General features: G+C 53.5%; 1 long non-coding RNA gene across 1 annotated transcript; it reads left to right on the top strand.

The window, feature by feature from the left end:
• The first annotated feature begins 392 nt into the window (after nucleotides 1-392).
• Nucleotides 393-1715, top strand: LOC308238771. Its single transcript, XR_013959613.1, has 3 exons — nucleotides 393-583; nucleotides 740-1190; nucleotides 1353-1715. It is a non-coding gene; the product is annotated as an uncharacterized lncRNA (long non-coding RNA).
• Nucleotides 1716-9060: the final 7345 nt, after the last annotated feature.

Genomic DNA, 9060 nt, shown 5'->3' with positions numbered 1-9060 from the left:
AGGCAGCTTGAGCAGTGGTGAGCGCTGTTTTCTCCTCAGAGACACGGGAGGGGCCGGCGGGGAGCGGGCCGGCGGGGCGGGGCGGGGCGGGGCCGGCGGGGCGGGGCGGGGGCGGGGCCGGCGGGGCGGGGGCGGGGCCGGCGGGGCGGGGCGGGGCCGGCGGGGAGCGGGCCGGCGGGGCAGGGCGGGGCGGGGCCGGCGGGGAGCGGGCCGGCGGGGCGGGGCGGGGCGGGGCCGGCGGGGCGGGGCGGGGCCGGCGGGGAGCGGGCCGGCAGGGCAGGGCGGGGCGGGGCGGGGCGGGGCCGGCGGGGAGCGGGCCGGCGGGGCGGGGCGCGGCCGGCGGGGCGGGGCCGGCGGGGCGGGCGGAGGCGCGGCGCTTTGATCCGCTCTGTAGCCTGGATGCGCGGTTCCTTGGGATGCGTGTGAGCAGGGCTCCCGTGCACACCGTCACCGTCACCGTCACCGTCACCGTCACCGTCAGCGTCGGGCTTGGCTGTGGCGACTGCCAGCTACTGCGCCACGGGAACCGGAGGCCTGGACACACGGAGCAGCCGAGCAGGCTCAGAGGCAGGGGCCGGAGGAGGTGAAGGAAAGCTGGGCAGCCTGCCTCCCGGGCACAGGCACTAGGGCGGTGAAGGCCGGGGCAGGTGGGAAGCTGGTGCAGGGGGCCATGGCGGACATCGGTGCTCAACAATACAGATGTGAAAAAAGAACCGGTCACGTACATTTCCATCCACAGGTAGCGACCTGTTATCCTAGTGCCGGCTGCTTTCCGGGTGACGGTCAGGCGGGATCCCTGCACCTGCTTTTCAGGCCGCCCCTCTGGGCTGCGGGGATGTTTCCCGCGTGTCCGCGCAGGTGTGAGCTCTGCCTCCACCGCGCGCCGATTCCTCTGCGCTGGGCCGTCACCTCTCTGCCGCAGGGAGCCCAGCAGAGCCTCCCTCCCGGCTGCTGCTTCTGTGCCCACAGATGGAGCCCGAACTGTTTCTGCGAGAAATGGCGGCAATGGCGGCGCCGAGAGAAGTCCAAATCGCTGCTAGTATCGGTCACAAGCCATCATCCCGCACAAGACCGGCAGGCGGGTGGCCCTGGCCTCTGCACTCTGTGTTCCCCTGCCTGTCCGCCCTCGGTCCGGACCCCGCTGTTTAAAGGACTGTGACAGGGTCTTTCAGCCGAGATTACTGTGAAAGGTAAAGAATTTTGCTTACTTTATCTTATCTGGGCAAATCCTGGACTTCTTAACTCCAGAGATTAAAAAGCAACAATGGAAAATGGTGCTTCAGGAAAAAAGCAAACCCTAGCTGAAAGAGTAAAGTTTTTTTTTACAGCTGTCTTTATCTTAACTCTCCAAGGTCTTCCCCCTCCGCCAGTGATGGGAACAAGACCCTTAAACCTGTCCCATGAAACAGCCCCGAGCTAAGAACAGACAGAGCAAATAGTGCTCTGACAGATAAGAAAAGCAGGACATGAGATTACCGGATGGGACTGTTGACTGAAAACTTAGGCCCTGTCATTACACGTTATTAACAAGCCCTGTTGGAATTTCCTGGCGGCTTTGTCCTCTTTTCCCCCCTCACATGTGTGACCCCTCCCAATGTTTGATTTTTGCCTTTATAAGCCTGTAAAATTTTCTGCTTGGGGCTCAACTCAGCTCTTGCGTGAGTTACGAGTTGGGTCCCAGTGCGCTGGAATAAAGCCTCTTGCTGTTTGCATCAAGTGACGCCTCCTGCGGTTGATTGGGGTTGCCGTCGATCCGTGGGATAGAGTAAGGGTCTCCCTCTGGGGGTCTTACAACTGTAAGCAGAACTACTGGGTCCTCTGCTCTGACCCTACCCCCTGTGAGTAAATTACCCTCTGATAAATTCCTGTATATTCTATTTTTTAAAACCCTCACACGAGGATATTTTTCCCATTGCCTTTTAGAGAATGTGGGAGGGAGGGGGGAGGGGGGAGAGAGAGAGAAATGTGACAGAGACACATCAATTTGTTGCCTCCCACATGCGCCCTGACCAAGCCAGAGATCAAACCTGCAACCCAGGTACAAGCCCTTGACTGGGAATTGAACCCATGACCCTACAGTGCGTCAACGGACTCTCTAACCTTTGAGCAACACAGGCCAGGGCAATTCTGTCATGTTCTAGTAAATAAATAAAAGCAAATAAAATGCGTTATTAATGAACAACCATATGCCAACAAGCTGTACAATGTGGGTGAAATGGACAAATTCCCCCCCCCCAATACAATCTTCCAAAACTGAATCAGCAAGAATCAGAAAACCCAAATAGGCCAATAACAACGGAGAATATTGAAGCAGTAATCAAAAAAACTCCCAGCAAACAAAAGCCCTGGTCCAGACAGCTTCACAGAACAGTTTGCCAAACTTTCAAAGACAGCTAGCACATGTCCTCCTCAAACTATTCCAAAAACTCCAAGAGGAAGGAACGCTTCCAAACTCTTTCTATGAGGCCAGCATAATCCTAATTCCAAAATCAGATAAAGACATACAAAGAAAGAGAATTAGAGGCCAATATTGTGATGAATACAGATGCTAAAATCCTCAACAAAATATTAGCAAATTGATCAAGCAATATGTTAAAAAGATCATACACCATGACCAAGTGGGATTTATCCCGGGGATGCAAGGCTGGTACAATATTCACAAATCAATAAATGTGACATATCACGCAAACAAATTGAATGACAAAAACCACATGATCATATCAACAGACATAGGGAAAGCATTTTACAAAACCCAACACCCTTTTTTGATAAAAACTCTCAGCAAAGTGGGAATAGAGGAATTATACCTCAACATAATAAAGGCCATATGACAAACCTACAGCCAAAATCATACTCAATGGGCAAAAACTGAAACTATTTCCCCTAAGAACAGGAACAAGACGGGAATGTCTGCTTTCATCACTCTTATTTAACACTAGAGGCCCGATGCACAAAATTTGTGCAAGAGCAGGCCTCCCTTCCCCCGGCTGCCAGCACCAGCTTCCCTCCGCACCCAGGACCCGGGCTTCCCTCGTAGCCCCAGCTTCTTCCAGAAGGTTGTCCGGAAGGACTCCGGTCTAATTAGCATATTATGCTTTTATTATTATAGATAGTACTGGAGTGCTAACCACAGTGATCAGACAAGAAAAAAACATAAAAGGCATAAAAGTTGGCCCTGACTGGTTTGGTTCAGTGAGTAGAGCGTCGGCCTGCGGACTCAAAGGTCCCGGGTTCGATTCCGGTCAAGGGCATGTACCTTGGTTGCGGGCACATGCCCAGTAGGAGGCGGGCAGGAGGCAGCTGATCAATGTTTCTCTCTCATTGATGTTTCTAACTCTCTATCCCTCTCCCTTCCTCTCTGTAAAAAATCAATAAAATATATTTTTTAAAAAGGGATAAAAATTGGAAAGGAGAAAATAAAACTCTCATTATTCACAGATGACATGAAAACCCTAAAGAATCCACCAAAAACCTACTACACTGAATAAACAAATTCAGAAATGTAGCAGGATACAAAGTTAATACCAAGAAATTAATGGCATTTTTATTCAACAATAATAAATTCTCAGAAAGAGAAACTAATCAAACAATCCTATTTACCATTGCAACAAAAATATTAAGATACTTAGGAATAAATTTAACCAAGAAGGTAAAAGACTTGCACTCAGAAAACTATAGGATATTGAAAAAAGAGGTAGAGGAAGATATAAACATATGGAAGAATACACCATGTTCATGGATTGGTAGAATCAACACATTAAAATGTCCATACTACCCAAGGCAACCTATAGAGTCAATGCAATCCCTATTAAAATGCCAATGGCATGTTTCACAGAGCTAGAACAAATACTCCAAACATTTATATGGAACTACAAATAGCGGCAATAATCTCGAGAAAGAAGAACAAAGTTTCAGGGATCACAATACCAGATATCAAGTTATACTACAAAGCCACTGTAATCAAAACAGCCAGCTGCTGGCATAAGAGTAGGCGTATAGACAATGGAACAGAACAGAGACTGCAGAAATTAACCCAAGCCATCACACTCATTTAATATTTGACAAAGGAGGCAAGAGCATACAATGTTGTCAAGACAGTCTCTTCAATAAATGGCGCTGGGAAAGTTAGATACATGCAAAACAACAACAACAAGAAAAAATAAAAACACAAAAGAACTAGACCACCAACTTACACCATGCACATGAATGGATAAAAGACTGAAATAAATGTAAGCTGTGAAACCATAAAAATCTCAGTTGAAACCATAGGCAGCAAAATCTCAGACTCTCTCTCTAGTAGCAATATGTTTACCAGTGCGTCCCCTGGGGCAAAGGACAGTGAGGAGAAAGCAAACACATGGGGCCACATCAACTGAAAAGCTGCTGCACAGCAACAGAAACCACCACCACCGTGAAAAGGGAGCCCACTGCCAGGGAACAATCTGCCAATGATACACCGGATAATATCCAAAATACAGAAGGGACCCACACAAGGTAACAAAAGGAAGACAGCAGGGCCAAACGTCTGAAAAGCACGCGCTGGCCCAAGGGTTGATGTGCAGCCCATGCTCTGCACTTTAAATTTGGGGGAAATGTTGGGTCAGTGACAAAGGCTTCAGGGCAAAGCCAAGTAGACATTTAACAATGTTTCTCACGTCTGTGCAAATCATGCCATTGGATAACCTGAGTGAATGAAGCGCCAATGGCAACATTTCACTTCATTAATTTTTGACTCTGGCGCTCGCGTGTGGAATGCCGCGCATGCCTACACAGGCTTTGCTGGCGGCCTCTCCCACGGACTGAGGCGGCTGGGTGCCAGCTCTGCGGCCCCTGCGGGGACTGCATTTGGCAACAGTCTAGCCACCCAGCAAGGCAGAGGGCGGTTCTCCCGGGACAGACGCCGTGGGCGGTGCTTCTCGGTCCCCTCGGCTGAGGCGGAGAGCTGGCGGGCGGCAGCCTGTACCCCGCCAGGCAGGCAGCCCCGAGTCCCGTTCTCCCGGGGTTGGCGCTGCGCGGCGCGGCTTGGGGCTCCCTCGCGGAACAGAGCGGCTTGGGCAGCAGTGGCCCGAGCTCCGTGTGCTCTCTCTGCCGGTTGGTGATGGTTGGCAATGTCCCTCCTGGGGAAGCGCACACTGACGGACGGAGGGGCAAGCGGGGCTTTGAGCGCGCGGCTGACCGCGAGGGAGAGTGAGGAGGCAAACCTCAGCGCCTGCCTCTCCAAGGGCCCCCACCCAACCACTGACCGCCCCGACTCGGGCTTTGATCACACGCCCAGGCGCCCCAAGAACACAGACTGGCCTTAAGGAGGAGCTAGTGATCTCCAGTGTGGGGGCCGGGCCGGGGCCTAACCCTCCGCCCACACGGCTGCCCGGGAGGGCAGGGCCCTGGGAGCCTGGGGGTCTGATGAGACCGCAAGGGAAGGCTCCAGCCCAGTGCGGGGCGGGGGGTGGGGGGGCAGGCTGGGGAGCGCAGGGTTCCCGGCACCGCGGAGTTCACCCCCAGGGCAGCTCCTTCGGTCCTCAGTCCGGGGCAGTGTCCCTGGGGGCCCCCTCAAGCCCTCCAGACTGCGGCGGGGCTGCGCACCCCCAGGTTTGCAGCTTGTCTTGGGGAGCACCGGCTGCTCACTGAGCCAGTGAGGTGGGCGCTCCTGGAGCTGGGCTCCCCGGCAGCGAACACCTCGCCCTGCACAGATCTGGGGGACCCTGCACAGGGGTGGCTGTTGCACGCTGAGCAGAGAGGTGCGCTCCCAGCTGGCGGGGGGACCGCCACCCCGCATCAAGGAAGTTCCTTCATGGAGGACAGGCACTCCCCAGCGTGGCCGGGGACCAGACTTGGTCGCAAACTTACCAAGTGAGCGGGGTCTCCTCTGAGCCATCACCGCAGCGGGGGTGGCACTGACTGCGGGACCTGCTCAGGGCAGCCTGGGGGCGGGGGGGGGGGGGGGAGGAAGGCGGGATCCTCAGGGCCCTAGGGGCTTCCTGGCCACACTTTGGGGCATGGAGATGCCCCATGGCTGCACCCGGCAGGCCTGGGTTCCCCTCGTGGCTCTGGCTTTCTCCCCACACGGTCTGAAGCCAGGTCCCCCCCAGAAAGCAGCCGCAGGACTCCGGAGGGACGCTGTTTGCCAGCGGAGGGTGGGAGGGGCGCGCTGCAGGGCGCCCTCCAGAGGGAGCCTTGTCTGTGGAGCGTGGGCAGGTCCGGGTTTTTCCCCTTTTTCTTTTTGGGTTTGTTTTGGCATTTTTAAAAATATATATTTTTTATTGATTTCAGAGAGGAAGGGGCTGAGAGAGGGAGAAAAACATCAGTGATGAGAGAGAATCAAGGACCGGCTGCCTCCTGCACACCCACCACTGGGGATCGCCCTGCCCGCAACCCGGGCCTGTGCCCTGACCCGGAATCCAGTCTGCAGGCCGAGGCGCTATCCACTGAGCAACCGACCAGGGCTGTTGTAGCAATTTTGGCCTCAGGGCTTGTCCATAGTGAAGGGACAGGGACTGGAGTGTTTGCAGGCGGCAGAGGAAGGAGGCAAGCGGTGAGAGAGGCTGCCACGCAGCCAGTCTTCCACCAGCACCGCACAGGCCCGCCCTGCAGCTCCAGGACCAGGCATGGCCCACCAGGAGCTCAGCGAGCAGGGGTTCCCCACCGAGCCGACTGAGGCCGCAGTAAATGCGAGAGAATCAGAGAGGCGGAGGCATTCGGAGAGAGAGCCCACAAAGTAAGAGGGAGTGGCTGTCGGTTAGGAGAGGAGCCGGCACAACCTGACGGGAACTGAGTGGCGGGCCAGGCCTGGGGAACCTCTGGGGCCGCGGTGCTGGGCTGGGGGCCTGGGCTTGGCGGGCGGAGCACCTGAGCCTGGCGGCCAGCAGGGGCCCGACAGGCAGCAATGACGCAGAAGCCCAGTTCTGCTCAGATTTTTCCTTTTTTGTGTGAAATGTGGACTGGGGTTCTCTGGGCAGGAAATAGCCGGCTAGGGCAGCCATCAGCTGATGTGCGATCCCTTTTCACTGAAGGCTTGATGTCGCAATCTGGTCCGGGTTGGTCCGCAATGGAAGGAGGTGAGGCAAGAGGCGCTGAGAGCCTTGCTGGCCCTGAGCGGAGAACATGAAGGCGCCGTCTTTCAGCCCCGGGCTCCACGGCTCTCATTAAACTCCGACGCTCCAAACGGCCCAGGTTTCCCAGGAAGCCTGGCCTTGCCTTGAGCTCAGCAGAGCCTGGTGGTGAGTGTGCTGGCCCTGCCTCCGGGCACAGAGCACTGTGTAAAGACCATCTCTCCAGCAGACGGTGCTGGGAACACTGCACAGTACATGCAAGAGTGAAACCAGACCACCAACTCACATCGCACACAAGAATAAACTCAAAATACTAGAAGAAAACGTAGGCAGCTAAGTCTCAGACATCTCACGTAGCAGAATGTTTGTTAGTACACTGCCTAGGGTTAGAGAAACTAAGGAAAAAATAAACAAGTGGGACTACATCAAACTCAAAACTTATGCACAGCAAAATAAACCAGCATCAAAACGAAAAGGGAGCCCACTGCGTGGGAGAACGTATTTGCCAAAGATACATCTGTAAGGGGTTAATTTTTAAAAAACTAAAGTGCTCATACAAGTCAACAAAAGAGAAACAAACAATCCAATTAAAACAGGAGCCCTGGCTGGTGTGGTTCCGTGAACAGTGTCAGCCTGTGGACTGAAGGGCACATGGCCAGGTTGCGGACTCGATCCCCAGTGCGGGGCGTGCAGGCGGCAGCTGATCAAGGATTCTCTCTCATTGCTGTTTCTCTCTCTGAAATCAATAAAAATATATTTAAAAAAAACAAACAAACCATGAGCAGAGAACCTGAATAGACATTTTCCTAAAGAGGACATACAGATGGCCAAGAGACATATGAAAGCATTCTCAATGTCACTGATCATCCAAAGATACAAATTAAAAGGACAACGAGGTTCCATCTCACACCTGTCGGAATGGCTACCGTCCACAAATGACAAGTGCTGGCGAGGATGTGGAGAAAAGGGAACCCTCGTGCACTGCTGCTGGGAATGCAGACTGGTGCAGCCATTATGGAAACAGTGCAGTTTCCTCAAACACTTAAATATGGAACTGCCATTGACCCAGTGATCCCACTTCTAGGAATATATCCCAAGAAACCCAAAGCACCAATCAGAAAGAATGTATGCACCCTGTGTTCATAGCAGCACAATTTACAATAGCTGAGATCTGGAAACATCCCAAGTGCCCATCAGTAGATGAGTGGATAAAAAGCTGTGGTACATTCACACCACAGAATACTATGCAGCAGTAAAAAAGAATCTCTTACCCTTTGAGACAGCATGGAGGGACCTGAGATGATTATGCTAAGTGAAATAAGCCAGTCAGAGAAAGACAAGTATCATATGATCTCACTCATATGTGGAACCTAATGAAGACAATAAATGATGAATAAAATAGAACCGGAGTCATGGAAACATGGAACAGACTGAGGAATCCGGGGGGGGGGGGGGGCGGCGGGGCTCAGGGGGCAGTGGGGAGAGATTTGCCAAAGAACTTCTATGCATGTGCATTGTCCCTGAGCACAGACCACAGGGCGGTGAAGGCCTGTGCATTGTCCGTGAACACAGACCACAGGGCGGTGAAGGCCTGTGCATTGTCCCTGAACACAGACCACAGGGCGGTGAAGGCCTGTGCATTGTCCCTGTGCACAGACCACAGGGCGGTGAAGGCCTGTGCATTGTCCCTGAGCACAGACCACAGGGCGGTGAAGGGCTGGCACGGGTGGGAACCCGGTGCATGGGGCAATGAGGGAAAAAGGGGAAGAGATTTGTAATACTCTCAACAATAAAAATAAAAAAAATAAAAGACATCAATTAAATTAGGTCACCAATTTGGAATCGTGGTGATGAACGCATGGCTTTAGTTGCTCAAAACCGATCCGTTTAATTTCCTGCTGTCCTTGTCAACGCTGCAGAAGGCCGGGGAGAACGACGGGAGAGGTCAGGCTTGGGCGACTTCAGTCGCTTCGGGTTTTTCTTTTTATGCTCACCCCAAAGTATGTTCATT

This window comes from Plecotus auritus, assembly GCF_963455305.1.
Source record: "Plecotus auritus genome assembly, chromosome: 14".
In the NCBI taxonomy this organism is placed as follows: domain Eukaryota; kingdom Metazoa; phylum Chordata; class Mammalia; order Chiroptera; family Vespertilionidae; genus Plecotus; species Plecotus auritus.
The sequence above is the reverse complement of the archived record's forward strand: the minus strand, read 5'-3'. Positions and strand labels throughout refer to the sequence as shown.